This window comes from Ambystoma mexicanum, chromosome 10, assembly GCF_040938575.1.
Source record: "Ambystoma mexicanum isolate Mex_15411 chromosome 10, UKY_AmexF1_1, whole genome shotgun sequence".
NCBI lineage: Eukaryota > Metazoa > Chordata > Amphibia > Caudata > Ambystomatidae > Ambystoma > Ambystoma mexicanum.
In genome coordinates, this window is record NC_090932.1 from 521,550,526 (window position 1) to 521,573,929 (window position 23,404).

At 45.9% G+C, this 23,404-nt stretch overlaps 32 non-coding genes and 34 pseudogenes across 32 annotated transcripts; all 66 read left to right on the forward strand.

Annotated features, from left to right (window-relative positions):
- Positions 1-26: 26 nt before the first annotated feature.
- LOC138494919 (5S ribosomal RNA) lies at positions 27-135 on the forward strand (annotated as a pseudogene).
- A 475-nt stretch (positions 136-610) lies between these two features.
- Positions 611-719, forward strand: LOC138495781 (5S ribosomal RNA; annotated as a pseudogene).
- A 106-nt stretch (positions 720-825) lies between these two features.
- On the forward strand, positions 826-941 carry LOC138494862 (5S ribosomal RNA; annotated as a pseudogene).
- Positions 942-1,047: 106 nt separating this feature from the next.
- Positions 1,048-1,166, forward strand: LOC138496961 (5S ribosomal RNA). Its single transcript, XR_011278397.1, has one exon. It is a non-coding gene; the product is annotated as a 5S ribosomal RNA (ribosomal RNA).
- Positions 1,167-1,272: 106 nt separating this feature from the next.
- Positions 1,273-1,391, forward strand: LOC138493499 (5S ribosomal RNA). Its single transcript, XR_011276516.1, has one exon. It is a non-coding gene; the product is annotated as a 5S ribosomal RNA (ribosomal RNA).
- A 475-nt stretch (positions 1,392-1,866) lies between these two features.
- Positions 1,867-1,975, forward strand: LOC138495782 (5S ribosomal RNA; annotated as a pseudogene).
- Positions 1,976-2,081: 106 nt separating this feature from the next.
- On the forward strand, positions 2,082-2,200 carry LOC138496987 (5S ribosomal RNA). The gene has a single exon (XR_011278420.1). It is a non-coding gene; the product is annotated as a 5S ribosomal RNA (ribosomal RNA).
- Positions 2,201-2,306: 106 nt separating this feature from the next.
- Positions 2,307-2,425, forward strand: LOC138493858 (5S ribosomal RNA). Its single transcript, XR_011276842.1, has one exon. It is a non-coding gene; the product is annotated as a 5S ribosomal RNA (ribosomal RNA).
- A 475-nt stretch (positions 2,426-2,900) lies between these two features.
- Positions 2,901-3,009, forward strand: LOC138495647 (5S ribosomal RNA; annotated as a pseudogene).
- Positions 3,010-3,115: 106 nt separating this feature from the next.
- On the forward strand, positions 3,116-3,231 carry LOC138494961 (5S ribosomal RNA; annotated as a pseudogene).
- A 106-nt stretch (positions 3,232-3,337) lies between these two features.
- On the forward strand, positions 3,338-3,456 carry LOC138494597 (5S ribosomal RNA). Its single transcript, XR_011277512.1, has one exon. It is a non-coding gene; the product is annotated as a 5S ribosomal RNA (ribosomal RNA).
- A 106-nt stretch (positions 3,457-3,562) lies between these two features.
- On the forward strand, positions 3,563-3,681 carry LOC138494226 (5S ribosomal RNA). The gene has a single exon (XR_011277175.1). It is a non-coding gene; the product is annotated as a 5S ribosomal RNA (ribosomal RNA).
- Positions 3,682-3,787: 106 nt separating this feature from the next.
- Positions 3,788-3,896, forward strand: LOC138494920 (5S ribosomal RNA; annotated as a pseudogene).
- A 690-nt stretch (positions 3,897-4,586) lies between these two features.
- On the forward strand, positions 4,587-4,705 carry LOC138494304 (5S ribosomal RNA). Its single transcript, XR_011277246.1, has one exon. It is a non-coding gene; the product is annotated as a 5S ribosomal RNA (ribosomal RNA).
- Positions 4,706-4,811: 106 nt separating this feature from the next.
- On the forward strand, positions 4,812-4,930 carry LOC138494421 (5S ribosomal RNA). Its single transcript, XR_011277352.1, has one exon. It is a non-coding gene; the product is annotated as a 5S ribosomal RNA (ribosomal RNA).
- Positions 4,931-5,620: 690 nt separating this feature from the next.
- Positions 5,621-5,729, forward strand: LOC138495282 (5S ribosomal RNA; annotated as a pseudogene).
- Positions 5,730-6,419: 690 nt separating this feature from the next.
- Positions 6,420-6,535, forward strand: LOC138494843 (5S ribosomal RNA; annotated as a pseudogene).
- A 106-nt stretch (positions 6,536-6,641) lies between these two features.
- On the forward strand, positions 6,642-6,760 carry LOC138496964 (5S ribosomal RNA). Its single transcript, XR_011278399.1, has one exon. It is a non-coding gene; the product is annotated as a 5S ribosomal RNA (ribosomal RNA).
- A 106-nt stretch (positions 6,761-6,866) lies between these two features.
- LOC138493669 (5S ribosomal RNA) lies at positions 6,867-6,985 on the forward strand. Its single transcript, XR_011276671.1, has one exon. It is a non-coding gene; the product is annotated as a 5S ribosomal RNA (ribosomal RNA).
- A 106-nt stretch (positions 6,986-7,091) lies between these two features.
- On the forward strand, positions 7,092-7,200 carry LOC138495121 (5S ribosomal RNA; annotated as a pseudogene).
- A 483-nt stretch (positions 7,201-7,683) lies between these two features.
- On the forward strand, positions 7,684-7,792 carry LOC138495608 (5S ribosomal RNA; annotated as a pseudogene).
- A 106-nt stretch (positions 7,793-7,898) lies between these two features.
- On the forward strand, positions 7,899-8,017 carry LOC138494245 (5S ribosomal RNA). The gene has a single exon (XR_011277192.1). It is a non-coding gene; the product is annotated as a 5S ribosomal RNA (ribosomal RNA).
- A 106-nt stretch (positions 8,018-8,123) lies between these two features.
- LOC138494609 (5S ribosomal RNA) lies at positions 8,124-8,242 on the forward strand. The gene has a single exon (XR_011277523.1). It is a non-coding gene; the product is annotated as a 5S ribosomal RNA (ribosomal RNA).
- Positions 8,243-8,344: 102 nt separating this feature from the next.
- On the forward strand, positions 8,345-8,463 carry LOC138494140 (5S ribosomal RNA). Its single transcript, XR_011277097.1, has one exon. It is a non-coding gene; the product is annotated as a 5S ribosomal RNA (ribosomal RNA).
- A 465-nt stretch (positions 8,464-8,928) lies between these two features.
- LOC138495783 (5S ribosomal RNA) lies at positions 8,929-9,037 on the forward strand (annotated as a pseudogene).
- Positions 9,038-9,143: 106 nt separating this feature from the next.
- Positions 9,144-9,262, forward strand: LOC138493552 (5S ribosomal RNA). The gene has a single exon (XR_011276564.1). It is a non-coding gene; the product is annotated as a 5S ribosomal RNA (ribosomal RNA).
- A 475-nt stretch (positions 9,263-9,737) lies between these two features.
- LOC138495784 (5S ribosomal RNA) lies at positions 9,738-9,846 on the forward strand (annotated as a pseudogene).
- Positions 9,847-9,952: 106 nt separating this feature from the next.
- On the forward strand, positions 9,953-10,070 carry LOC138494436 (5S ribosomal RNA). Its single transcript, XR_011277366.1, has one exon. It is a non-coding gene; the product is annotated as a 5S ribosomal RNA (ribosomal RNA).
- A 106-nt stretch (positions 10,071-10,176) lies between these two features.
- LOC138494097 (5S ribosomal RNA) lies at positions 10,177-10,295 on the forward strand. The gene has a single exon (XR_011277059.1). It is a non-coding gene; the product is annotated as a 5S ribosomal RNA (ribosomal RNA).
- Positions 10,296-10,770: 475 nt separating this feature from the next.
- On the forward strand, positions 10,771-10,879 carry LOC138495648 (5S ribosomal RNA; annotated as a pseudogene).
- Positions 10,880-10,985: 106 nt separating this feature from the next.
- LOC138494962 (5S ribosomal RNA) lies at positions 10,986-11,101 on the forward strand (annotated as a pseudogene).
- Positions 11,102-11,207: 106 nt separating this feature from the next.
- Positions 11,208-11,326, forward strand: LOC138497000 (5S ribosomal RNA). The gene has a single exon (XR_011278431.1). It is a non-coding gene; the product is annotated as a 5S ribosomal RNA (ribosomal RNA).
- A 106-nt stretch (positions 11,327-11,432) lies between these two features.
- On the forward strand, positions 11,433-11,551 carry LOC138494227 (5S ribosomal RNA). Its single transcript, XR_011277176.1, has one exon. It is a non-coding gene; the product is annotated as a 5S ribosomal RNA (ribosomal RNA).
- A 106-nt stretch (positions 11,552-11,657) lies between these two features.
- On the forward strand, positions 11,658-11,766 carry LOC138495023 (5S ribosomal RNA; annotated as a pseudogene).
- A 690-nt stretch (positions 11,767-12,456) lies between these two features.
- LOC138494963 (5S ribosomal RNA) lies at positions 12,457-12,572 on the forward strand (annotated as a pseudogene).
- A 106-nt stretch (positions 12,573-12,678) lies between these two features.
- On the forward strand, positions 12,679-12,797 carry LOC138494622 (5S ribosomal RNA). The gene has a single exon (XR_011277535.1). It is a non-coding gene; the product is annotated as a 5S ribosomal RNA (ribosomal RNA).
- A 106-nt stretch (positions 12,798-12,903) lies between these two features.
- On the forward strand, positions 12,904-13,012 carry LOC138494880 (5S ribosomal RNA; annotated as a pseudogene).
- Positions 13,013-13,477: 465 nt separating this feature from the next.
- LOC138495786 (5S ribosomal RNA) lies at positions 13,478-13,586 on the forward strand (annotated as a pseudogene).
- Positions 13,587-13,692: 106 nt separating this feature from the next.
- Positions 13,693-13,811, forward strand: LOC138494634 (5S ribosomal RNA). Its single transcript, XR_011277537.1, has one exon. It is a non-coding gene; the product is annotated as a 5S ribosomal RNA (ribosomal RNA).
- A 475-nt stretch (positions 13,812-14,286) lies between these two features.
- LOC138495649 (5S ribosomal RNA) lies at positions 14,287-14,395 on the forward strand (annotated as a pseudogene).
- A 106-nt stretch (positions 14,396-14,501) lies between these two features.
- Positions 14,502-14,617, forward strand: LOC138494965 (5S ribosomal RNA; annotated as a pseudogene).
- A 106-nt stretch (positions 14,618-14,723) lies between these two features.
- Positions 14,724-14,842, forward strand: LOC138494646 (5S ribosomal RNA). Its single transcript, XR_011277538.1, has one exon. It is a non-coding gene; the product is annotated as a 5S ribosomal RNA (ribosomal RNA).
- Positions 14,843-14,948: 106 nt separating this feature from the next.
- LOC138494922 (5S ribosomal RNA) lies at positions 14,949-15,057 on the forward strand (annotated as a pseudogene).
- Positions 15,058-15,532: 475 nt separating this feature from the next.
- LOC138495788 (5S ribosomal RNA) lies at positions 15,533-15,641 on the forward strand (annotated as a pseudogene).
- Positions 15,642-15,747: 106 nt separating this feature from the next.
- Positions 15,748-15,863, forward strand: LOC138494863 (5S ribosomal RNA; annotated as a pseudogene).
- Positions 15,864-15,969: 106 nt separating this feature from the next.
- On the forward strand, positions 15,970-16,088 carry LOC138496965 (5S ribosomal RNA). The gene has a single exon (XR_011278400.1). It is a non-coding gene; the product is annotated as a 5S ribosomal RNA (ribosomal RNA).
- Positions 16,089-16,194: 106 nt separating this feature from the next.
- Positions 16,195-16,313, forward strand: LOC138493500 (5S ribosomal RNA). Its single transcript, XR_011276517.1, has one exon. It is a non-coding gene; the product is annotated as a 5S ribosomal RNA (ribosomal RNA).
- Positions 16,314-16,788: 475 nt separating this feature from the next.
- On the forward strand, positions 16,789-16,897 carry LOC138495789 (5S ribosomal RNA; annotated as a pseudogene).
- Positions 16,898-17,003: 106 nt separating this feature from the next.
- On the forward strand, positions 17,004-17,122 carry LOC138497012 (5S ribosomal RNA). The gene has a single exon (XR_011278442.1). It is a non-coding gene; the product is annotated as a 5S ribosomal RNA (ribosomal RNA).
- A 106-nt stretch (positions 17,123-17,228) lies between these two features.
- Positions 17,229-17,347, forward strand: LOC138494658 (5S ribosomal RNA). The gene has a single exon (XR_011277539.1). It is a non-coding gene; the product is annotated as a 5S ribosomal RNA (ribosomal RNA).
- Positions 17,348-17,822: 475 nt separating this feature from the next.
- On the forward strand, positions 17,823-17,931 carry LOC138495790 (5S ribosomal RNA; annotated as a pseudogene).
- A 106-nt stretch (positions 17,932-18,037) lies between these two features.
- LOC138494437 (5S ribosomal RNA) lies at positions 18,038-18,155 on the forward strand. Its single transcript, XR_011277367.1, has one exon. It is a non-coding gene; the product is annotated as a 5S ribosomal RNA (ribosomal RNA).
- Positions 18,156-18,261: 106 nt separating this feature from the next.
- LOC138493859 (5S ribosomal RNA) lies at positions 18,262-18,380 on the forward strand. Its single transcript, XR_011276843.1, has one exon. It is a non-coding gene; the product is annotated as a 5S ribosomal RNA (ribosomal RNA).
- A 475-nt stretch (positions 18,381-18,855) lies between these two features.
- On the forward strand, positions 18,856-18,964 carry LOC138495651 (5S ribosomal RNA; annotated as a pseudogene).
- Positions 18,965-19,070: 106 nt separating this feature from the next.
- On the forward strand, positions 19,071-19,186 carry LOC138494966 (5S ribosomal RNA; annotated as a pseudogene).
- A 106-nt stretch (positions 19,187-19,292) lies between these two features.
- Positions 19,293-19,411, forward strand: LOC138497025 (5S ribosomal RNA). The gene has a single exon (XR_011278453.1). It is a non-coding gene; the product is annotated as a 5S ribosomal RNA (ribosomal RNA).
- Positions 19,412-19,517: 106 nt separating this feature from the next.
- On the forward strand, positions 19,518-19,636 carry LOC138494639 (5S ribosomal RNA; annotated as a pseudogene).
- A 106-nt stretch (positions 19,637-19,742) lies between these two features.
- LOC138495026 (5S ribosomal RNA) lies at positions 19,743-19,851 on the forward strand (annotated as a pseudogene).
- Positions 19,852-20,541: 690 nt separating this feature from the next.
- On the forward strand, positions 20,542-20,657 carry LOC138494967 (5S ribosomal RNA; annotated as a pseudogene).
- A 106-nt stretch (positions 20,658-20,763) lies between these two features.
- LOC138494670 (5S ribosomal RNA) lies at positions 20,764-20,882 on the forward strand. Its single transcript, XR_011277540.1, has one exon. It is a non-coding gene; the product is annotated as a 5S ribosomal RNA (ribosomal RNA).
- A 106-nt stretch (positions 20,883-20,988) lies between these two features.
- LOC138494881 (5S ribosomal RNA) lies at positions 20,989-21,097 on the forward strand (annotated as a pseudogene).
- Positions 21,098-21,562: 465 nt separating this feature from the next.
- Positions 21,563-21,671, forward strand: LOC138495791 (5S ribosomal RNA; annotated as a pseudogene).
- A 106-nt stretch (positions 21,672-21,777) lies between these two features.
- Positions 21,778-21,896, forward strand: LOC138494683 (5S ribosomal RNA). The gene has a single exon (XR_011277542.1). It is a non-coding gene; the product is annotated as a 5S ribosomal RNA (ribosomal RNA).
- Positions 21,897-22,371: 475 nt separating this feature from the next.
- Positions 22,372-22,480, forward strand: LOC138495792 (5S ribosomal RNA; annotated as a pseudogene).
- Positions 22,481-22,586: 106 nt separating this feature from the next.
- LOC138494696 (5S ribosomal RNA) lies at positions 22,587-22,705 on the forward strand. The gene has a single exon (XR_011277543.1). It is a non-coding gene; the product is annotated as a 5S ribosomal RNA (ribosomal RNA).
- A 106-nt stretch (positions 22,706-22,811) lies between these two features.
- Positions 22,812-22,930, forward strand: LOC138494708 (5S ribosomal RNA). Its single transcript, XR_011277544.1, has one exon. It is a non-coding gene; the product is annotated as a 5S ribosomal RNA (ribosomal RNA).
- The last annotated feature ends 474 nt before the right edge of the window (positions 22,931-23,404 follow it).

Sequence of the window (23,404 nt, forward strand, 5' to 3'; positions counted from 1 at the left end):
AAGGTACAAATCTCAGAAGGCCCAGAGCCTACGGCCACACCACACTGAATGTGCCTGATCTCAGAAGCTAAGCAGTGTCGGGCCTAGTTAGTACCTGGATGGGAGACCGCCTGGGAATACCAGGTGCTGTAGGCTTTTTTGTGCTCTATGATTAGTAATTGTGCCACTTCTCAATTTCTTTTTAAATTTGCTTATGATTCCAAAATAAATGTATCCCTTTTAATAGCGGAAATGTTGGACAACAACATGAGGGCTGGCGCTACCTATTTACATAAAATTAACATACGGGTAGTGTGTTCATGGGTAATAAATCTACCTTCACATGTAATGCAGTTCAGAGAATATTGAGTCCATAAAGAGTCTTGAAAGAAAGCCATGGTTGTGTTGGTTGTTCTCTCCAACTCCCTGCAACAGAAACAGGATGGATGGAGTAAAGTTATCCAACCAGACATAGGAGTCCTGAATGGGCCCACAAGTCTTATATATCTCGCCTGATCGAGCCTGATCGAGCGCTGATCGGGTGATGAGCATGGTATCATGTTGCAGGTGGCTTTATGGCTTAGCTTACTAACTGTAAATGCATAAGAGTAATACTCTTAGCATTTCTCAATTTTAGGGCTACACCACAATGAATGCGCCCGATCTCGGAAGCTAAGCAGTTTCGGGCCTAGTTAGTACCTGGATGGGAGACCGCCTGGGAATACCAGGTGCTGTAGGCTTTTTTGTGCTCCATGTTCAGGCAGTGAGCCATTTCTCAATTGGCTTTCAAAACTGCATGGTCTAGCCAACTAGATGCTTAAATGTACAAATCTCAGAAGGCCCAGAGCCCACGGCCACACCACACTGAATGCGCCTGATCTCTGATCTCAGAAGCTAAGCAGTGTCAGGCCTAGTTAGTACCTGGATGGGAGACCGCCTGGGAATACCAGGTGCTGTAGGCTTTTTTGTGCTCCATGTTCAGGCAGTGAGCCATTTCTCAATTGGCTTTCAAAACTGCATGGTCTAGCCAACTAGATGCTTAAAGGTACAAATCTCAGAAGGCCCAGAGCCTACGGCCAGACCACACTGAATGCGCCTGATCTCGTCTGATCTCAGAAGCTAAGCAGTGTCGGGCCTAGTTAGTACCTGGATGGGAGACCGCCTGGGAATACCAGGTGCTGTAGGCTTTTTTGTGCTCCATGTTCAGGCAGTGAGCCATTTCTCAATTGGCTTTCAAAACTGCATGGTCTAGCCAACTAGATGCTTAAAGGTACAAATCTCAGAAGGCCCAGAGCCTATGGCCAGACCACACTGAATGCGCCTGATCTCGTCTGATCTCAGAAGCTAAGCAGTGTCGGGCCTAGTTAGTACCTGGATGGGAGACCGCCTGGGAATACCAGGTGCTGTAGGCTTTTTTGTGCTCTATGATTAGTAATTGTGCCACTTCTCAATTTCTTTTTAAATTTGCTTATGATTCCAAAATAAATGTATCCCTTTTAATAGCGGAAATGTTGGACAACAACATGAGGGCTGGCGCTACCTATTTACATAAAATTAACATACGGGTAGTGTGTTCATGGGTAATAAATCTACCTTCACATGTAATGCAGTTCAGAGAATATTGAGTCCATAAAGAGTCTTGAAAGAAAGCCATGGTTGTGTTGGTTGTTCTCTCCAACTCGCTGCAACAGAAACAGGATGGATGGAGTAAAGTTATCCAACCAGACATAGGAGTCCTGAATGGGCCCACAAGTCTTATATATCTCGCCTGATCGAGCCTGATCCAGCGCTGATCGGGTGATGAGCGTGGTATCATGTTGCAAGTGGCTTTATGGCTTAGCTTACTAACTGTAAATGCAAAAGAGTAATACTCTTAGCATTTCTCAATTTTAGGGCTACACCACAATGAATGCGCCCGATCTCGGAAGCTAAGCAGTTTCGGGCCTAGTTAGTACCTGGATGGGAGACCGCCTGGGAATACCAGGTGCTGTAGGCTTTTTTGTGCTCCATGTTCAGGCAGTGAGCCATTTCTCAATTGGCTTTCAAAACTGCATGGTCTAGCCAACTAGATGCTTAAAGGTACAAATCTCAGAAGGCCCAGAGCCTACGGCCACACCACACTGAATGCGCCTGATCTCGTCTGATCTCAGAAGCTAAGCAGTGTTGGGCCTAGTTAGTACCTGGATGGGAGACCGCCTGGGAATACCAGGTGCTGTAGGCTTTTTTGTGCTCCATGTTCAGGCAGTGAGCCATTTCTCAATTGGCTTTCAAAACTGCATGGTCTAGCCAACTAGATGCTTAAAGGTACAAATCTCAGAAGGCCCAGAGCCTACGGCCACACCACACTGAATGCGCCTGATCTCGTCTGATCTCAGAAGCTAAGCAGTGTCGGGCCTAGTTAGTACCTGGATGGGAGACCGCCTGGGAATACCAGGTTCTGTAGGCTTTTTTGTGCTCTATGATTAGTAATTGTGCCACTTCTCAATTTCTTTTTAAATTTGCTTATGATTCCAAAATAAATGTATCCCTTTTAATAGCGGAAATGTTGGACAACAACATGAGGGCTGGCGCTACCTATTTACATAAAATTAACATACGGGTAGTGTGTTCATGGGTAATAAATCTACCTTCACATGTAATGCAGTTCAGAGAATATTGAGTCCATAAAGAGTCTTGAAAGAAAGCCATGGTTGTGTTGGTTGTTCTCTCCAACTCCCTGCAACAGAAACAGGATGGATGGAGTAAAGTTATCCAACCAGACATAGGAGTCCTGAATGGGCCCACAAGTCTTATATATCTCGCCTGATCGAGCCTGATCGAGCGCTGATCGGGTGATGAGCGTGGTATCATGTTGCAAGTGGCTTTATGGCTTAGCTTACTAACTGTAAATGCATAAGAGTAATACTCTTAGCATTTCTCAATTTTAGGGCTACACCACAATGAATGCGCCCGATCTCGGAAGCTAAGCAGTATCGGGCCTAGTTAGTACCTGGATGGGAGACCGCCTGGGAATACCAGGTGCTGTAGGCTTTTTTGTGCTCCATGTTCAGGCAGTGAGCCATTTCTCAATTGGCTTTCAAAACTGCATGGTCTAGCCAACTAGATGCTTAAAGGTACAAATCTCAGAAGGCCCAGAACCCACGGCCACACCACACTGAATGCGCCTGATCTCTGATCTCAGAAGCTAAGCAGTGTCGGGCCTAGTTAGTACCTGGATGGGAGACTGCCTGGGAATACCAGGTGCTGTAGGCTTTTTTGTGCTCCATGTTCAGGCAGTGAGCCATTTCTCAATTGGCTTTCAAAACTGCATGGTCTAGCCAACTAGATGCTTAAAGGTACAAATCTCAGAAGGCCCAGAGCCTACGGCCACACCACACTGAATGCGCCTGATCTCGTCTGATCTCAGAAGCTAAGCAGTGTCGGGCCTAGTTAGTACCTGGATGGGAGACCGCCTGGGAATACCAGGTGCTGTAGGCTTTTTTGTGCTCCATGTTCAGGCAGTGAGCCATTTCTCAATTGGCTTTCAAAACTGCATGGTCTAGCCAACTAGATGCTTAAAGGTACAAATCTCAGAAGACCCAGAGCCTACGGCCAGACCACACTGAATGTGCCTGATCTCGTCTGATCTCAGAAGCTAAGCAGTTTCGGGCCTAGTTAGTACCTGGATGGGAGACCGCCTGGGAATACCAGGTGCTGTAGGCTTTTTTGTGCTCCATGTTCAGGCAGTGAGCCATTTCTCAATTGGCTTTCAAAACTGCATGGTCTAGCCAACTAGATGCTTAAAGGTACAAATCTCAGAAGGCCCAGAGCCTACGGCCACACCACACTGAATGTGCCTGATCTCAGAAGCTAAGCAGTGTCGGGCCTAGTTAGTACCTGGATGGGAGACCGCCTGGGAATACCAGGTGCTGTAGGCTTTTTTGTGCTCTATGATTAGTAATTGTGCCACTTCTCAATTTCTTTTTAAATTTGCTTATGATTCCAAAATAAATGTATCCCTTTTAATAGCGGAAATGTTGGACAACAACATGAGGGCTGGCGCTACCTATTTACATAAAATTAACATACGGGTAGTGTGTTCATGGGTAATAAATCTACCTTCACATGTAATGCAGTTCAGAGAATATTGAGTCCATAAAGAGTCTTGAAAGAAAGCCATGGTTGTGTTGGTTGTTCTCTCCAACTCCCTGCAACAGAAACAGGATGGATGGAGTAAAGTTATCCAACCAGACATAGGAGTCCTGAATGGGCCCACAAGTCTTATATATCTCGCCTGATCGAGCCTGATCGAGCGCTGATCGGGTGATGAGCGTGGTATCATGTTGCAAGTGGCTTTATGGCTTAGCTTACTAACTGTAAATGCATAAGAGTAATACTCTTAGCATTTCTCAATTTTAGGGCTACACCACAATGAATGGGCCCGATCTCGGAAGCTAAGCAGTTTCGGGCCTAGTTAGTACCTGGATGGGAGACCGCCTGGGAATACCAGGTGCTGTAGGCTTTTTTGTGCTCCATGTTCAGGCAGTGAGCCATTTCTCAATTGGCTTTCAAAACTGCATGGTCTAGCCAACTAGATGCTTAAAGGTACAAATCTCAGAAGGCCCAGAGCCTACGGCCACACCACACTGAATGCGCCTGATCTTGTCTGATCTCAGAAGCTAAGCAGTGTTGGGCGTAGTTAGTACCTGGATGGGAGACCGCCTGGGAATACCAGGTGCTGTAGGCTTTTTTGTGCTCCATGTTCAGGCAGTGAGCCATTTCTCAATTGGCTTTCAAAACTGCATGGTCTAGCCAACTAGATGCTTAAAGGTACAAATCTCAGAAGGCCCAGAGCCTACAGCCACACCACACTGAATGCGCCTGATCTCGTCTGATCTCAGAAGCTAAGCAGTATCGGGCCTAGTTAGTACCTGGATGGGAGACCGCCTGGGAATACCAGGTTCTGTAGGCTTTTTTGTGCTCTATGATTAGTAATTGTGCCACTTCTCAATTTCTTTTTAAATTTGCTTATGATTCCAAAATAAATGTATCCCTTTTAATAGCGGAAATGTTGGACAACAACATGAGGGCTGGCGCTACCTATTTACATAAAATTAACATACGGGTAGTGTGTTCATGGGTAATAAATCTACCTTCACATGTAATGCAGTTCAGAGAATATTGAGTCCATAAAGAGTCTTGAAAGAAAGCCATGGTTGTGTTGGTTGTTCTCTCCAACTCCCTGCAACAGAAACAGGATGGATGGAGTAAAGTTATCCAACCAGACATAGGAGTCCTGAATGGGCCCACAAGTCTTATATATCTCGCCTGATCGAGCCTGATCCAGCGCTGATCGGGTGATGAGCGTGGTATCATGTTGCAAGTGGCTTTATGGCTTAGCTTACTAACTGTAAATGCAAAAGAGTAATACTCTTAGCATTTCTCAATTTTAGGGTTACACCACAATGAATGCGCCCGATCTCGGAAGCTAAGCAGTTTCGGGCCTAGTTAGTACCTGGATGGGAGACCGCCTGGGAATACCAGGTGCTGTAGGCTTTTTTGTGCTCCATGTTCAGGCAGTGAGCCATTTCTCAATTGACTTTCAAAACTGCATGGTCTAGCCAACTAGATGCTTAAAGGTACAAATCTCAGAAGGCCCAGAGCCTACGGCCACACCACACTGAATGCGTCTGATCTCAGAAGCTAAGCAGTGTCGGGCCTAGTTAGTACCTGGATGGGAGACCGCCTGGGAATACCAGGTTCTGTAGGCTTTTTTGTGCTCTATGATTAGTAATTGTGCCACTTCTCAATTTCTTTTTAAATTTGCTTATGATTCCAAAATAAATGTATCCCTTTTAATAGCGGAAATGTTGGACAACAACATGAGGGCTGGCGCTACCTATTTACATAAAATTAACATACGGGTAGTGTGTTCATGGGTAATAAATCTACCTTCAAATGTAATGCAGTTCAGAGAATATTGAGTCCATAAAGAGTCTTGAAAGAAAGCCATGGTTGTGTTGGTTGTTCTCTCCAACTCCCTGCAACAGAAACAGGATGGATGGAGTAAAGTTATCCAACCAGACATAGGAGTCCTGAATGGGGCCACAAGTCTTATATATCTCGCCTGATCGAGCCTGATCGAGCGCTGATCGGGTGATGAGCATGGTATCATGTTGCAAGTGGCTTTATGGCTTAGCTTACTAACTGTAAATGCATAAGAGTAATACTCTTAGCATTTCTCAATTTTAGGGCTACACCACAATGAATGCGCCCGATCTCGGAAGCTAAGCAGTTTCGGGCCTAGTTACTACCTGGATGGGAGACCGCCTGGGAATACCAGGTGCTGTAGGCTTTTTTGTGCTCCATGTTCAGGCAGTGAGCCATTTCTCAATTGGCTTTCAAAACTGCATGGTCTAGCCAACTAGATGCTTAAATGTACACATCTCAGAAGGACCAGAGCCCACGGCCACACCACACTGAATGCGCCTGATCTCTGATCTCAGAAGCTAAGCAGTGTCGGGCCTAGTTAATACCTGGATGGGAGACCGCCTGGGAATACCAGGTGCTGTAGGCTTTTTTGTGCTCCATGTTCAGGCAGTGAGCCATTTCTCAATTGGCTTTCAAAACTGCATGGTCTAGCCAACTAGATGCTTAAAGGTACAAATCTCAGAAGGCCCAGAGCCTACGGCCAGACCACACTGAATGCGCCTGATCTCGTCTGATCTCAGAAGCTAAGCAGTGTCGGGCCTAGTTAGTACCTGGATGGGAGACCGCCTGGGAATACCAGGTGCTGTAGGCTTTTTTGTGCTCCATGTTCAGGCAGTGAGCCATTTCTCAATTGGCTTTCAAAACTGCATGGTCTAGCCAACTAGATGCTTAAAGGTACAAATCTCAGAAGGCCCAGAGCCTACGGCCAGACCACACTGAATGCGCCTGATCTCGTCTGATCTCAGAAGCTAAGCAGTGTCGGGCCTAGTTAGTACCTGGATGGGAGACTGCCTGGGAATACCAGGTGCTGTAGGCTTTTTTGTGCTCCATGTTCAGGCAGTGAGCCATTTCTCAATTGGCTTTCAAAACTGCATGGTCTAGCCAACTAGATGCTTAAAGGTACAAATCTCAGAAGGCCCAGAGCCTACGGCCAGACCACACTGAATGCGTCTGATCTCAGAAGCTAAGCAGTGTCGGGCCTAGTTAGTACCTGGATGGGAGACCGCCTGGGAATACCAGGTGCTGTAGGCTTTTTTGTGCTCTATGATTAGTAATTGTGCCACTTCTCAATTTCTTTTTAAATTTGCTTATGATTCCAAAATAAATGTATCCCTTTTAATAGCGGAAATGTTGGACAACAACATGAGGGCTGGCGCTACCTATTTACATAAAATTAACATACGGGTAGTGTGTTCATGGGTAATAAATCTACCTTCACATGTAATGCAGTAATGCAGTTCAGAGAATATTGAGTCCATAAAGAGTCTTGAAAGAAAGCCATGGTTGTGTTGGTTGTTCTCTCCAACTCCCTGCAACAGAAACAGGATGGATGGAGTAAAGTTATCCAACCAGACATAGGAGTCCTGAATGGGCCCACAAGTCTTATATATCTCGCCTGATCGAGCCTGATCGAGCGCTGATCGGGTGATGAGCGTGGTATCATGTTGCAAGTGGCTTTATGGTTTAGCTTACTAACTGTAAATGCAAAAGAGTAATACTCTTAGCATTTCTCAATTTTAGGGCTACACCACAATGAATGCGCCCGATCTCGGAAGCTAAGCAGTTTTGGGCCTAGTTAGTACCTGGATGGGAGACCGCCTGGGAATACCAGGTGCTGTAGGCTTTTTTGTGCTCCATGTTCAGGCAGTGAGCCATTTCTCAATTGGCTTTCAAAACTGCATGGTCTAGCCAACTAGATGCTTAAAGGTACAAATCTCAGAAGGCCCAGAGCCTACGGCCACACCACACTGAATGCGCCTGATCTCGTCTGATCTCAGAAGCTAATCAGTGTCAGGCCTAGTTAGTACCTGGATGGGAGACCGCCTGGGAATACCAGGTGCTGTAGGCTTTTTTGTGCTCCATGTTCAGGCAGTGAGCCATTTCTCAATTGGCTTTCAAAACTGCATGTTCTAGCCAACTAGATGCTTAAAGGTACAAATCTCAGAAGGCCCAGAGCCTACGGCCACACCACACTGAATGCGCCTGATCTCGTCTGATCTCAGAAGCTAAGCAGTGTCGGGCCTAGTTAGTACCTGGATGGGAGACCGCCTGGGAATACCAGGTGCTGTAGGCTTTTTTGTGCTCCATGTTCAGGCAGTGAGCCATTTCTCAATTGGCTTTCAAAACTGCATGGTCTAGCCAACTAGATGCTTAAAGGAATCTCAGAAGGCCCAGAGCCTACGGCCACACCACACTGAATGCGCCTGATCTCGTCTGATTTCAGAAGCTAAGCAGTGTCGGGCCTAGTTAGTACCTGGATGGGAGACTGCCTGGGAATACCAGGTGCTGTAGGCTTTTTTGTGCTCTATGATTAGTAATTGTGCCACTTCTCAATTTCTTTTTAAATTTGCTTATGATTCCAAAATAAATGTATCCCTTTTACTAGCGGAAATGTTGGACAACAACATGAGGGCTGGCGCTACCTATTTACATAAAATTAACATACGGGTAGTGTGTTCATGGGTAATAAATCTACCTTCACATGTAATGCAGTTCAGAGAATATTGAGTCCATAAAGAGTCTTGAAAGAAAGCCATGGTTGTGTTGGTTGTTCTCTCCAACTCCCTGCAACAGAAACAGGATGGATGGAGTAAAGTTATCCTACCAGACATAGGAGTCCTGAATGGGCCCACAAGTCTTATATATCTCGCCTGATCGAGCGCTGATCGGGTGATGAGCGTGGTATCATGTTGCAAGTGGCTTTATGGCTTAGCTTACTAACTGTAAATGCATAAGAGTAATACTCTTAGCATTTCTCAATTTTAGGGCTACACCACAATGAATGCGCCCGATCTCGGAAGCTAAGCAGTTTCGGGCCTAGTTAGTACCTGGATGGGAGACCGCCTGGGAATACCAGGTGCTGTAGGCTTTTTTGTGCTCCATGTTCAGGCAGTGAGCCATTTCTCAATTGGCTTTCAAAACTGCATGGTCTAGCCAACTAGATGCTTAAAGGTACAAATCTCAGAAGGCCCAGAGCCTACGGCCGCACCACACTGAATGCGCCTGATCTCGTCTGATCTCAGAAGCTAAGCAGTGTCGGGCCTAGTTAGTACCTGGATGGGAGACCGCCTGGGAATACCAGGTGCTGTAGGCTTTTTTGTGCTCTATGATTAGTAATTGTGCCACTTCTCAATTTCTTTTTAAATTTGCTTATGATTCCAAAATAAATGTATCCCTTTTAATAGCGGAAATGTTGGACAACAACATGAGGGCTGGCGCTACCTATTTACATAAAATTAACATACGGGTAGTGTGTTCATGGGTAATAAATCTACCTTCACATGTAATGCAGTTCAGAGAATATTGAGTCCATAAAGAGTCTTGAAAGAAAGCCATGGTTGTGTTGGTTGTTCTCTCCAACTCGCTGCAACAGAAACAGGATGGATGGAGTAAAGTTATCCAACCAGACATAGGAGTCCTGAATGGGCCCACAAGTCTTATATATCTCGCCTGATCGAGCCTGATCCAGCGCTGATCGGGTGATGAGCGTGGTATCATGTTGCAAGTGGCTTTATGGCTTAGCTTACTAACTGTAAATGCAAAAGAGTAATACTCTTAGCATTTCTCAATTTTAGGGCTACACCACAATGAATGCGCCCGATCTCGGAAGCTAAGCAGTTTCGGGCCTAGTTAGTACCTGGATGGGAGACCGCCTGGGAATACCAGGTGCTGTAGGCTTTTTTGTGCTCCATGTTCAGGCAGTGAGCCATTTCTCAATTGGCTTTCAAAACTGCATGGTCTAGCCAACTAGATGCTTAAAGGTACAAATCTCAGAAGGCCCAGAGCCTACGCCACACCACACTGAATGCGCCTGATCTCGTCTGATCTCAGAAGCTAAGCAGTGTCGGGCCTAGTTAGTACCTGGATGGGAGACCGCCTGGGAATACCAGGTGCTGTAGGCTTTTTTGTGCTCCATGTTCAGGCAGTGAGCCATTTCTCAATTGGCTTTCAAAACTGCATGGTCTAGCCAACTAGATGCTTAAAGGTACAAATCTCAGAAGGCCCAGAGCCTACGGCCACACCACACTGAATGCGCCTGATCTCTTCTGATCTCAGAAGCTAAGCAGTGTCGGGCCTAGTTAGTACCTGGATGGGAGACCGCCTGGGAATACCAGGTTCTGTAGGCTTTTTTGTGCTCTATGATTAGTAATTGTGCCACTTCTCAATTTCTTTTTAAATTTGCTTATGATTCCAAAATAAATGTATCCCTTTTAATAGCGGAAATGTTGGACAACAACATGAGGGCTGGCGCTACCTATTTACATAAAATTAACATACGGGTAGTGTGTTCATGGGTAATAAATCTACCTTCACATGTAATGCAGTTCAGAGAATATTGAGTCCATAAAGAGTCTTGAAAGAAAGCCATGGTTGTGTTGGTTGTTCTCTCCAACTCCCTGCAACAGAAACAGGATGGATGGAGTAAAGTTATCCAACCAGACATAGGAGTCCTGAATGGGCCCACAAGTCTTATATATCTCGCCTGATCGAGCCTGATCGAGCGCTGATCGGGTGATGAGCGTGGTATCATGTTGCAAGTGGCTTTATGGCTTAGCTTACTAACTGTAAATGCATAAGAGTAATACTCTTAGCATTTCTCAATTTTAGGGCTACACCACAATGAATGCGCCCGATCTCGGAAGCTAAGCAGTATCGGGCCTAGTTAGTACCTGGATGGGAGACCGCCTGGGAATACCAGGTGCTGTAGGCTTTTTTGTGCTCCATGTTCAGGCAGTGAGCCATTTCTCAATTGGCTTTCAAAACTGCATGGTCTAGCCAACTAGATGCTTAAAGGTACAAATCTCAGAAGGCCCAGAACCCACGGCCACACCACACTGAATGCGCCTGATCTCTGATCTCAGAAGCTAAGCAGTGTCGGGCCTAGTTAGTACCTGGATGGGAGACTGCCTGGGAATACCAGGTGCTGTAGGCTTTTTTGTGCTCCATGTTCAGGCAGTGAGCCATTTCTCAATTGGCTTTCAAAACTGCATGGTCTAGCCAACTAGATGCTTAAAGGTACAAATCTCAGAAGGCCCAGAGCCTACGGCCACACCACACTGAATGCGCCTGATCTCGTCTGATCTCAGAAGCTAAGCAGTGTTGGGCCTAGTTAGTACCTGGATGGGAGACCGCCTGGGAATACCAGGTGCTGTAGGCTTTTTTGTGCTCCATGTTCAGGCAGTGAGCCATTTCTCAATTGGCTTTCAAAACTGCATGGTCTAGCCAACTAGATGCTTAAAGGTACAAATCTCAGAAGACCCAGAGCCTACGGCCAGACCACACTGAATGTGCCTGATCTCGTCTGATCTCAGAAGCTAAGCAGTTTCGGGCCTAGTTAGTACCTGGATGGGAGACCGCCTGGGAATACCAGGTGCTGTAGGCTTTTTTGTGCTCCATGTTCAGGCAGTGAGCCATTTCTCAATTGGCTTTCAAAACTGCATGGTCTAGCCAACTAGATGCTTAAAGGTACAAATCTCAGAAGGCCCAGAGCCTACGGCCACACCACACTGAATGTGCCTGATCTCAGAAGCTAAGCAGTGCCGGGCCTAGTTAGTACCTGGATGGGAGACCGCCTGGGAATACCAGGTGCTGTAGGCTTTTTTGTGCTCTATGATTAGTAATTGTGCCACTTCTCAATTTCTTTTTAAATTTGCTTATGATTCCAAAATAAATGTATCCCTTTTAATAGCGGAAATGTTGGACAACAACATGAGGGCTGGCGCTACCTATTTACATAAAATTAACATACGGGTAGTGTGTTCATGGGTAATAAATCTACCTTCACATGTAATGCAGTTCAGAGAATATTGAGTCCATAAAGAGTCTTGAAAGAAAGCCATGGTTGTGTTGGTTGTTCTCTCCAACTCCCTGCAACAGAAACAGGATGGATGGAGTAAAGTTATCCAACCAGACATAGGAGTCCTGAATGGGCCCACAAGTCTTATATATCTCGCCTGATCGAGCCTGATCGAGCGCTGATCGGGTGATGAGCGTGGTATCATGTTGCAAGTGGCTTTATGGCTTAGCTTACTAACTGTAAATGCATAAGAGTAATACTCTTAGCATTTCTCAATTTTAGGGCTACACCACAATGAATGCGCCCGATCTCGGAAGCTAAGCAGTATCAGGCCTAGTTAGTACCTGGATGGGAGACCGCCTGGGAATACCAGGTGCTGTAGGCTTTTTTGTGCTCCATGTTCAGGCAGTGAGCCATTTCTCAATTGGCTTTCAAAACTGCATGGTCTAGCCAACTAGATGCTTAAAGGTACAAATCTCAGAAGGCCCAGAACCCACGGCCACACCACACTGAATGCGCCTGATCTCTGATCTCAGAAGCTAAGCAGTGTCGGGCCTAGTTAGTACCTGGATGGGAGACTGCCTGGGAATACCAGGTGCTGTAGGCTTTTTTGTGCTCCATGTTCAGGCAGTGAGCCATTTCTCAATTGGCTTTCAAAACTGCATGGTCTAGCCAACTAGATGCTTAAAGGTACAAATCTCAGAAGGCCCAGAGCCTACGGCCACACCACACTGAATGCGCCTGATCTCGTCTGATCTCAGAAGCTAAGCAGTGTCGGGCCTAGTTAGTACCTGGATGGGAGACCGCCTGGGAATACCAGGTGCTGTAGGCTTTTTTGTGCTCCATGTTCAGGCAGTGAGCCATTTCTCAATTGGCTTTCAAAACTGCATGGTCTAGCCAACTAGATGCTTAAAGGTACAAATCTCAGAAGGCCCAGAGCCTACGGCCACACCACACTGAATGTGCCTGATCTCAGAAGCTAAGCAGTGTTGGGCCTAGTTAGTACCTGGATGGGAGACCGCCTGGGAATACCAGGTGCTGTAGGCTTTTTTGTGCTCTATGATTAGTAATTGTGCCACTTCTCAATTTCTTTTTAAATTTGCTTATGATTCCAAAATAAATGTATCCCTTTTAATAGCGGAAATGTTGGACAACAACATGAGGGCTGGCGCTACCTATTTACATAAAATTAACATACGGGTAGTGTGTTCATGGGTAATAAATCTACCTTCACATGTAATGCAGTTCAGAGAATATTGAGTCCATAAAGAGTCTTGAAAGAAAGCCATGGTTGTGTTGGTTGTTCTCTCCAACTCCCTGCAACAGAAACAGGATGGATGGAGTAAAGTTATCCTACCAGACATAGGAGTCCTGAATGGGCCCACAAGTCTTATATATCTCGCCTGATCGAGCGCTGATCGGGTGATGAGCGTGGTATCATGTTGCAAGTGGCTTTATGGCTTAGCTTACTAACTGTAAATGCATAAGAGTAATACTCTTAGCATTTCTCAATTTTAGGGCTACACCACAATGAATGCGCCCGATCTCGGAAGCTAAGCAGTTTCGGGCCTAGTTAGTACCTGGATGGGAGACCGCCTGGGAATACCAGGTGCTGTAGGCTTTTTTGTGCTCCATGTTCAGGCAGTGAGCCATTTCTCAATTGGCTTTCAAAACTGCATGGTCTAGCCAACTAGATGCTTAAAGGTACAAATCTCAGAAGGCCCAGAGCCTACGGCCACACCACACTGAATGCGCCTGATCTCGTCTGATCTCAGAAGCTAAGCAGTGTCGGGCCTAGTTAGTACCTGGATGGGAGACCGCCTGGGAATACCAGGTGCTGTAGGCTTTTTTGTGCTCTATGATTAGTAATTGTGCCACTTCTCAATTTCTTTTTAAATTTGCTTATGATTCCAAAATAAATGTATCCCTTTTAATAGCGGAAATGTTGGACAACAACATGAGGGCTGGCGCTACCTATTTACATAAAATTAACATACGGGTAGTGTGTTCATGGGTAATAAATCTACCTTCACATGTAATGCAGTTCAGAGAATATTGAGTCCATAAAGAGTCTTGAAAGAAAGCCATGGTTGTGTTGGTTGTTCTCTCCAACTCCCTGCAACAGAAACAGGATGGATGGAGTAAAGTTATCCAACCGGACATAGGAGTCCTGAATGGGCCCACAAGTCTTATATATCTCGCCTGATCGAGCCTGATCGAGCGCTGATCGGGTGATGAGCGTGGTATCATGTTGCAAGTGGCTTTATGGCTTAGCTTACTAACTGTAAATGCATAAGAGTAATACTCTTAGCATTTCTCAATTTTAGGGCTACACCACAATGAATGCGCCCGATCTCGGAAGCTAAGCAGTATCGGGCCTAGTTAGTACCTGGATGGGAGACCGCCTGGGAATACCAGGTGCTGTAGGCTTTTTTGTGCTCCATGTTCAGGCAGTGAGCCATTTCTCAATTGGCTTTCAAAACTGCATGGTCTAGCCAACTAGATGCTTAAAGGTACAAATCTCAGAAGGCCCAGAACCCACGGCCACACCACACTGAATGCGCCTGATCTCTGATCTCAGAAGCTAAGCAGTGTCGGGCCTAGTTAGTACCTGGATGGGAGACTGCCTGGGAATACCAGGTGCTGTAGGCTTTTTTGTGCTCCATGTTCAGGCAGTGAGCCATTTCTCAATTGGCTTTCAAAACTGCATGGTCTAGCCAACTAGATGCTTAAAGGTACAAATCTCAGAAGGCCCAGAGCCTACGGCCACACCACACTGAATGCGCCTGATCTCGTCTGATCTCAGAAGCTAAGCAGTGTCGGGCCTAGTTAGTACCTGGATGGGAGACCGCCTGGGAATACCAGGTGCTGTAGGCTTTTTTGTGCTCCATGTTCAGGCAGTGAGCCATTTCTCAATTGGCTTTCAAAACTGCATGGTCTAGCCAACTAGATGCTTAAAGGTACAAATCTCAGAAGGCCCAGAGCCTACGGCCACACCACACTGAATGTGCCTGATCTCAGAAGCTAAGCAGTGTCGGGCCTAGTTAGTACCTGGATGGGAGACCGCCTGGGAATACCAGGTGCTGTAGGCTTTTTTGTGCTCTATGATTAGTAATTGTGCCACTTCTCAATTTCTTTTTAAATTTGCTTATGATTCCAAAATAAATGTATCCCTTTTAATAGCGGAAATGTTGGACAACAACATGAGGGCTGGCGCTACCTATTTACATAAAATTAACATACGGGTAGTGTGTTCATGGGTAATAAATCTACCTTCACATGTAATGCAGTTCAGAGAATATTGAGTCCATAAAGAGTCTTGAAAGAAAGCCATGGTTGTGTTGGTTGTTCTCTCCAACTCCCTGCAACAGAAACAGGATGGATGGAGTAAAGTTATCCAACCAGACATAGGAGTCCTGAATGGGCCCACAAGTCTTATATATCTCGCCTGATCGAGCCTGATCGAGCGCTGATCGGGTGATGAGCATGGTATCATGTTGCAGGTGGCTTTATGGCTTAGCTTACTAACTGTAAATGCATAAGAGTAATACTCTTAGCATTTCTCAATTTTAGGGCTACACCACAATGAATGCGCCCGATCTCGGAAGCTAAGCAGTTTCGGGCCTAGTTAGTACCTGGATGGGAGACCGCCTGGGAATACCAGGTGCTGTAGGCTTTTTTGTGCTCCATGTTCAGGCAGTGAGCCATTTCTCAATTGGCTTTCAAAACTGCATGGTCTAGCCAACTAGATGCTTAAATGTACAAATCTCAGAAGGCCCAGAGCCCACGGCCACACCACACTGAATGCGCCTGATCTCTGATCTCAGAAGCTAAGCAGTGTCAGGCCTAGTTAGTACCTGGATGGGAGACCGCCTGGGAATACCAGGTGCTGTAGGCTTTTTTGTGCTCCATGTTCAGGCAGTGAGCCATTTCTCAATTGGCTTTCAAAACTGCATGGTCTAGCCAATTAGATGCTTAAAGGTACAAATCTCAGAAGGCCCAGAGCCTACGGCCAGACCACACTGAATGCGCCTGATCTCGTCTGATCTCAGAAGCTAAGCAGTGTCGGGCCTAGTTAGTACCTGGATGGGAGACCGCCTGGGAATACCAGGTGCTGTAGGCTTTTTTGTGCTCCATGTTCAGGCAGTGAGCCATTTCTCAATTGGCTTTCAAAACTGCATGGTCTAGCCAACTAGATGCTTAAAGGTACAAATCTCAGAAGGCCCAGAGCCTATGGCCAGACCACACTGAATGCGCCTGATCTCGTCTGATCTCAGAAGCTAAGCAGTGTCGGGCCTAGTTAGTACCTGGATGGGAGACCGCCTGGGAATACCAGGTGCTGTAGGCTTTTTTGTGCTCTATGATTAGTAATTGTGCCACTTCTCAATTTCTTTTTAAATTTGCTTATGATTCCAAAATAAATGTATCCCTTTTAATAGCGGAAATGTTGGACAACAACATGAGGGCTGGCGCTACCTATTTACATAAAATTAACATACGGGTAGTGTGTTCATGGGTAATAAATCTACCTTCACATGTAATGCAGTTCAGAGAATATTGAGTCCATAAAGAGTCTTGAAAGAAAGCCATGGTTGTGTTGGTTGTTCTCTCCAACTCGCTGCAACAGAAACAGGATGGATGGAGTAAAGTTATCCAACCAGACATAGGAGTCCTGAATGGGCCCACAAGTCTTATATATCTCGCCTGATCGAGCCTGATCCAGCGCTGATCGGGTGATGAGCGTGGTATCATGTTGCAAGTGGCTTTATGGCTTAGCTTACTAACTGTAAATGCAAAAGAGTAATACTCTTAGCATTTCTCAATTTTAGGGCTACACCACAATGAATGCGCCCGATCTCGGAAGCTAAGCAGTTTCGGGCCTAGTTAGTACCTGGATGGGAGACCGCCTGGGAATACCAGGTGCTGTAGGCTTTTTTGTGCTCCATGTTCAGGCAGTGAGCCATTTCTCAATTGGCTTTCAAAACTGCATGGTCTAGCCAACTAGATGCTTAAAGGTACAAATCTCAGAAGGCCCAGAGCCTACGGCCACACCACACTGAATGCGCCTGATCTCGTCTGATCTCAGAAGCTAAGCAGTGTTGGGCCTAGTTAGTACCTGGATGGGAGACCGCCTGGGAATACCAGGTGCTGTAGGCTTTTTTGTGCTCCATGTTCAGGCAGTGAGCCATTTCTCAATTGGCTTTCAAAACTGCATGGTCTAGCCAACTAGATGCTTAAAGGTACAAATCTCAGAAGGCCCAGAGCCTACGGCCACACCACACTGAATGCGCCTGATCTCGTCTGATCTCAGAAGCTAAGCAGTGTCGGGCCTAGTTAGTACCTGGATGGGAGACCGCCTGGGAATACCAGGTGCTGTAGGCTTTTTTGTGCTCTATGATTAGTAATTGTGCCACTTCTCAATTTCTTTTTAAATTTGCTTATGATTCCAAAATAAATGTATCCCTTTTAATAGCGGAAATGTTGGACAACAACATGAGGGCTGGCGCTACCTATTTACATAAAATTAACATACGGGTAGTGTGTTCATGGGTAATAAATCTACCTTCACATGTAATGCAGTTCAGAGAATATTGAGTCCATAAAGAGTCTTGAAAGAAAGCCATGGTTGTGTTGGTTGTTCTCTCCAACTCGCTGCAACAGAAACAGGATGGATGGAGTAAAGTTATCCAACCAGACATAGGAGTCCTGAATGGGCCCACAAGTCTTATATATCTCGCCTGATCGAGCCTGATCCAGCGCTGATCGGGTGATGAGCGTGGTATCATGTTGCAAGTGGCTTTATGGCTTAGCTTACTAACTGTAAATGCAAAAGAGTAATACTCTTAGCATTTCTCAATTTTAGGGCTACACCACAATGAATGCGCCCGATCTCGGAAGCTAAGCAGTTTCGGGCCTAGTTAGTACCTGGATGGGAGACCGCCTGGGAATACCAGGTGCTGTAGGCTTTTTTGTGCTCCATGTTCAGGCAGTGAGCCATTTCTCAATTGGCTTTCAAAACTGCATGGTCTAGCCAACTAGATGCTTAAAGGTACAAATCTCAGAAGGCCCAGAGCCTACGCCACACCACACTGAATGCGCCTGATCTCGTCTGATCTCAGAAGCTAAGCAGTGTCGGGCCTAGTTAGTACCTGGATGGGAGACCGCCTGGGAATACCAGGTGCTGTAGGCTTTTTTGTGCTCCATGTTCAGGCAGTGAGCCATTTCTCAATTGGCTTTCAAAACTGCATGGTCTAGCCAACTAGATGCTTAAAGGTACAAATCTCAGAAGGCCCAGAGCCTACGGCCACACCACACTGAATGCGCCTGATCTCGTCTGATCTCAGAAGCTAAGCAGTGTCGGGCCTAGTTAGTACCTGGATGGGAGACCGCCTGGGAATACCAGGTTCTGTAGGCTTTTTTGTGCTCTATGATTAGTAATTGTGCCACTTCTCAATTTCTTTTTAAATTTGCTTATGATTCCAAAATAAATGTATCCCTTTTAATAGCGGAAATGTTGGACAACAACATGAGGGCTGGCGCTACCTATTTACATAAAATTAACATACGGGTAGTGTGTTCATGGGTAATAAATCTACCTTCACATGTAATGCAGTTCAGAGAATATTGAGTCCATAAAGAGTCTTGAAAGAAAGCCATGGTTGTGTTGGTTGTTCTCTCCAACTCCCTGCAACAGAAACAGGATGGATGGAGTAAAGTTATCCAACCAGACATAGGAGTCCTGAATGGGCCCACAAGTCTTATATATCTCGCCTGATCGAGCCTGATCGAGCGCTGATCGGGTGATGAGCGTGGTATCATGTTGCAAGTGGCTTTATGGCTTAGCTTACTAACTGTAAATGCATAAGAGTAATACTCTTAGCATTTCTCAATTTTAGGGCTACACCACAATGAATGCGCCCGATCTCGGAAGCTAAGCAGTATCGGGCCTAGTTAGTACCTGGATGGGAGACCGCCTGGGAATACCAGGTGCTGTAGGCTTTTTTGTGCTCCATGTTCAGGCAGTGAGCCATTTCTCAATTGGCTTTCAAAACTGCATGGTCTAGCCAACTAGATGCTTAAAGGTACAAATCTCAGAAGGCCCAGAACCCACGGCCACACCACACTGAATGCGCCTGATCTCTGATCTCAGAAGCTAAGCAGTGTCGGGCCTAGTTAGTACCTGGATGGGAGACTGCCTGGGAATACCAGGTGCTGTAGGCTTTTTTGTGCTCCATGTTCAGGCAGTGAGCCATTTCTCAATTGGCTTTCAAAACTGCATGGTCTAGCCAACTAGATGCTTAAAGGTACAAATCTCAGAAGGCCCAGAGCCTACGGCCACACCACACTGAATGCGCCTGATCTCGTCTGATCTCAGAAGCTAAGCAGTGTTGGGCCTAGTTAGTACCTGGATGGGAGACCGCCTGGGAATACCAGGTGCTGTAGGCTTTTTTGTGCTCCATGTTCAGGCAGTGAGCCATTTCTCAATTGGCTTTCAAAACTGCATGGTCTAGCCAACTAGATGCTTAAAGGTACAAATCTCAGAAGACCCAGAGCCTACGGCCAGACCACACTGAATGTGCCTGATCTGGTCTGATCTCAGAAGCTAAGCAGTTTCGGGCCTAGTTAGTACCTGGATGGGAGACCGCCTGGGAATACCAGGTGCTGTAGGCTTTTTTGTGCTCCATGTTCAGGCAGTGAGCCATTTCTCAATTGGCTTTCAAAACTGCATGGTCTAGCCAACTAGATGCTTAAAGGTACAAATCTCAGAAGGCCCAGAGCCTACGGCCACACCACACTGAATGTGCCTGATCTCAGAAGCTAAGCAGTGCCGGGCCTAGTTAGTACCTGGATGGGAGACCGCCTGGGAATACCAGGTGCTGTAGGCTTTTTTGTGCTCTATGATTAGTAATTGTGCCACTTCTCAATTTCTTTTTAAATTTGCTTATGATTCCAAAATAAATGTATCCCTTTTAATAGCGGAAATGTTGGACAACAACATGAGGGCTGGCGCTACCTATTTACATAAAATTAACATACGGGTAGTGTGTTCATGGGTAATAAATCTACCTTCACATGTAATGCAGTTCAGAGAATATTGAGTCCATAAAGAGTCTTGAAAGAAAGCCATGGTTGTGTTGGTTGTTCTCTCCAACTCCCTGCAACAGAAACAGGATGGATGGAGTAAAGTTATCCAACCAGACATAGGAGTCCTGAATGGGCCCACAAGTCTTATATATCTCGCCTGATCGAGCCTGATCGAGCGCTGATCGGGTGATGAGCGTGGTATCATGTTGCAAGTGGCTTTATGGCTTAGCTTACTAACTGTAAATGCATAAGAGTAATACTCTTAGCATTTCTCAATTTTAGGGCTACACCACAATGAATGCGCCCGATCTCGGAAGCTAAGCAGTATCAGGCCTAGTTAGTACCTGGATGGGAGACCGCCTGGGAATACCAGGTGCTGTAGGCTTTTTTGTGCTCCATGTTCAGGCAGTGAGCCATTTCTCAATTGGCTTTCAAAACTGCATGGTCTAGCCAACTAGATGCTTAAAGGTACAAATCTCAGAAGGCCCAGAACCCACGGCCACACCACACTGAATGCGCCTGATCTCTGATCTCAGAAGCTAAGCAGTGTCGGGCCTAGTTAGTACCTGGATGGGAGACTGCCTGGGAATACCAGGTGCTGTAGGCTTTTTTGTGCTCCATGTTCAGGCAGTGAGCCATTTCTCAATTGGCTTTCAAAACTGCATGGTCTAGCCAACTAGATGCTTAAAGGTACAAATCTCAGAAGGCCCAGAGCCTACGGCCACACCACACTGAATGCGCCTGATCTCGTCTGATCTCAGAAGCTAAGCAGTGTCGGGCCTAGTTAGTACCTGGATGGGAGACCGCCTGGGAATACCAGGTGCTGTAGGCTTTTTTGTGCTCCATGTTCAGGCAGTGAGCCATTTCTCAATTGGCTTTCAAAACTGCATGGTCTAGCCAACTAGATGCTTAAAGGTACAAATCTCAGAAGGCCCAGAGCCTACGGCCACACCACACTGAATGTGCCTGATCTCAGAAGCTAAGCAGTGTTGGGCCTAGTTAGTACCTGGATGGGAGACCGCCTGGGAATACCAGGTGCTGTAGGCTTTTTTGTGCTCTATGATTAGTAATTGTGCCACTTCTCAATTTCTTTTTAAATTTGCTTATGATTCCAAAATAAATGTATCCCTTTTAATAGCGGAAATGTTGGACAACAACATGAGGGCTGGCGCTACCTATTTACATAAAATTAACATACGGGTAGTGTGTTCATGGGTAATAAATCTACCTTCACATGTAATGCAGTTCAGAGAATATTGAGTCCATAAAGAGTCTTGAAAGAAAGCCATGGTTGTGTTGGTTGTTCTCTCCAACTCCCTGCAACAGAAACAGGATGGATGGAGTAAAGTTATCCTACCAGACATAGGAGTCCTGAATGGGCCCACAAGTCTTATATATCTCGCCTGATCGAGCGCTGATCGGGTGATGAGCGTGGTATCATGTTGCAAGTGGCTTTATGGCTTAGCTTACTAACTGTAAATGCATAAGAGTAATACTCTTAGCATTTCTCAATTTTAGGGCTACACCACAATGAATGCGCCCGATCTCGGAAGCTAAGCAGTTTCGGGCCTAGTTAGTACCTGGATGGGAGACCGCCTGGGAATACCAGGTGCTGTAGGCTTTTTTGTGCTCCATGTTCAGGCAGTGAGCCATTTCTCAATTGGCTTTCAAAACTGCATGGTCTAGCCAACTAGATGCTTAAAGGTACAAATCTCAGAAGGCCCAGAGCCTACGGCCACACCACACTGAATGCGCCTGATCTCGTCTGATCTCAGAAGCTAAGCAGTGTCGGGCCTAGTTAGTACCTGGATGGGAGACCGCCTGGGAATACCAGGTGCTGTAGGCTTTTTTGTGCTCTATGATTAGTAATTGTGCCACTTCTCAATTTCTTTTTAAATTTGCTTATGATTCCAAAATAAATGTATCCCTTTTAATAGCGGAAATGTTGGACAACAACATGAGGGCTGGCGCTACCTATTTACATAAAATTAACATACGGGTAGTGTGTTCATGGGTAATAAATCTACCTTCACATGTAATGCAGTTCAGAGAATATTGAGTCCATAAAGAGTCTTGAAAGAAAGCCATGGTTGTGTTGGTTGTTCTCTCCAACTCCCTGCAACAGAAACAGGATGGATGGAGTAAAGTTATCCAACCAGACATAGGAGTCCTGAATGGGCCCACAAGTCTTATATATCTCGCCTGATCGAGCCTGATCCAGCGCTGATCGGGTGATGAGCGTGGTATCATGTTGCAAGTGGCTTTATGGCTTAGCTTACTAACTGTAAATGCAAAAGAGTAATACTCTTAGCATTTCTCAATTTTAGGGCTACACCACAATGAATGCGCCCGATCTCGGAAGCTAAGCAGTTTCGGGCCTAGTTAGTACCTGGATGGGAGACCGCCTGGGAATACCAGGTGCTGTAGGCTTTTTTGTGCTCCATGTTCAGGCAGTGAGCCATTTCTCAATTGGCTTTCAAAACTGCATGGTCTAGCCAACTAGATGCTTAAAGGTACAAATCTCAGAAGGCCCAGAGCCTACGGCCACACCACACTGAATGCGCCTGATCTCGTCTGATCTCAGAAGCTAAGCAGTGTCGGGCCTAGTTAGTACCTGGATGGGAGACCGCCTGGGAATACCAGGTGCTGTAGGCTTTTTTGTGCTCCATGTTCAGGCAGTGAGCCATTTCTCAATTGGCTTTCAAAACTGCATGGTCTAGCCAACTAGATGCTTAAAGGTACAAATCTCAGAAGGCCCAGAGCCTACGGCCACACCACACTGAATGCGCCTGATCTCGTCTGATCTCAGAAGCTAAGCAGTGTCGGGCCTAGTTAGTACCTGGATGGGAGACCGCCTGGGAATACCAGGTGCTGTAGGCTTTTTTGTGCTCTATGATTAGTAATTGTGCCACTTCTCAATTTCTTTTTAAATTTGCTTATGATTCCAAAATAAATGTATCCCTTTTAATAGCGGAAATGTTGGACAACAACATGAGGGCTGGCGCTACCTATTTACATAAAATTAACATACGGGTAGTGTGTTCATGGGTAATAAATCTACCTTCACATGTAATGCAGTTCAGAGAATATTGAGTCCATAAAGAGTCTTGAAAGAAAGCCATGGTTGTGTTGGTTGTTCTCTCCAACTCCCTGCAACAGAAACAGGATGGATGGAGTAAAGTTATCCAACCAGACATAGGAGTCCTGAATGGGCCCACAAGTCTTATATATCTCGCCTGATCGAGCCTGATCCAGCGCTGATCGGGTGATGAGCGTGGTATCATGTTGCAAGTGGCTTTATGGCTTAGCTTACTAACTGTAAATGCATAAGAGTAATACTCTTAGCATTTCTCA